The 1,689-nt window shown below is 46.0% G+C and overlaps 2 pseudogenes; one reads left to right on the top strand and one right to left on the bottom strand.

Moving 5' to 3' along the window:
• LOC119582259 overlaps positions 1-402 on the bottom strand; it is a 3,845-nt pseudogene extending 3,443 nt beyond the window's left edge.
• Positions 403-594: 192 nt separating this feature from the next.
• Positions 595-1,326, top strand: LOC119582134 (annotated as a pseudogene).
• Positions 1,327-1,689: the final 363 nt, after the last annotated feature.

The following is a 1,689-nucleotide window of genomic DNA, read 5'->3' as shown; positions in this document are numbered from 1 at the left end:
ACGATAAAGATGTGCGATATAGCATGAGATACAACGGGATTGTTTCTTAAAGATTAAGAATAAAACCACACGATAAGCGAAGTCCTTGAAGTATCTACCCTTCTGATTAAGGAGAAATCATCCCAAGTCACGATCCCTACTACAGTGATAGCCTACCTCTTTCTTTGTGTTTTCTAAGATGATTGTTTCAGACGTCTATTCAGAACACAGTACAAACATTAATGATAACTTAGACTCGCAGATCTTTGGCTATTCTTAATGTTAAACATCTTACTTGCAGCGAGGTGAGAAGCAGAGGCAGTTGTCAAGGGGATCGTGTGTTCCTCTTCAGCCCACTTGATGTTTTCTCAAGGCCGCCTAATTCACAAAACCTAACTATAGGAAGGTACATTTGTTTCAAGGCTGCAGAAAATCTCTTCCTTCGGTATTTGGTAATGTAGGTGACACGACTCCGTAAAGCTTACAATTACATTCCAACTAAAAGTATCGCTAAAATAAATCCCACCAAGTGCTGTCCCGGCGTATCGGCTGAGGCCACGCCGAGGCGAGCGAGCAGTCGGTCTCGAGCCGGAGGAGGACGAGAGAGGCTCAGCGATGGGCAAGTTTTCGGGTCGGCGGGCGCTGGTCACAGGCGCGGGGTCGGGCATTGGGCGTGCCACGGCTTGAAGCTAGCAGAGATGGGTGCTGAGGTATTCGCTTTGAGTAAAACGGCCGAAAACTTGGAATCTTTGCGCGCTGAATGCCCAGCATCAAGACGGTTGTGTTGACTTATCTGACTGGACGAGCACGCGGGAGGCCGTACAGAAGGTAGTGCCCATCCATCTGCTTGTCAATAATGCAGCCGTAGCTGCTCTGGAGCCTTTCCTGACAACATCACCAGAAACACTCGACAGACTGATTAATGTAAACGTGAAAGCTATGATGAACATATCTCAGGTCGTGGCTGGAGACCTTGTGAGCCGCGAGGGACGTGGTTCAATAGTCAACGTGTCTTCCCAAGCAGGCCAGCGCCCCATTGTCGACCACACTGCCTACAGTTGCAGCAAAGCCGCCGTTGACATGATGACCAAAATGATGGCACTGGAGTTGGGTCCCAAACGAATCCGAGTTAATGCCGTCTCCCCCACAGTCGTTATGACAGCCATGGGTCGCTTGGGCTGGTCTGATCCGGCCAAGGCGGGGCCGATGCTTGCTCGCATACACAGGGCAGGTTTGCTGAAGTAGATGACGTAGTGAATGCTATAACGTACCTTCTAGGAGACGAAAGCGACATGGTAAACGGACACATGCTACCAGTCGATGGTGGTTTCCTAGCAGTGTAGTAGAAATAAAATATATCTGAAAATAAGTGTAAGACCACGTAAAGTGTCTATTTTATATCCGTTGACCCTCTCAAAACACAAAAATGAGTAAATGCAGTGGGAAAAAGCATGCAAAACAACTTGTGTTACTGACAAATATGTAAATGTAAATAACTTAGATGCTAAAGATCAAAGCCCTCTATTTGCATGAAACACAAGTAAATAGACTACGTGTAAAACGTAAATTTATGGATATAGACACTAACATCGAACATCAACTCTGATTATTACCCCCGCCAAGATTATACCCGTGGTTATTTTAGTCTAGGCTGTTGTATACTCGGGATATAAGTTTGACTAGACCATTTTATACCCAGTATAAAATGGG

Source organism: Penaeus monodon, chromosome 15 (assembly GCF_015228065.2).
Source record: "Penaeus monodon isolate SGIC_2016 chromosome 15, NSTDA_Pmon_1, whole genome shotgun sequence".
Taxonomy (NCBI): Eukaryota; Metazoa; Arthropoda; class Malacostraca; order Decapoda; family Penaeidae; genus Penaeus; species Penaeus monodon.
The sequence above is the reverse complement of the archived record's forward strand: the minus strand, read 5'-3'. Positions and strand labels throughout refer to the sequence as shown.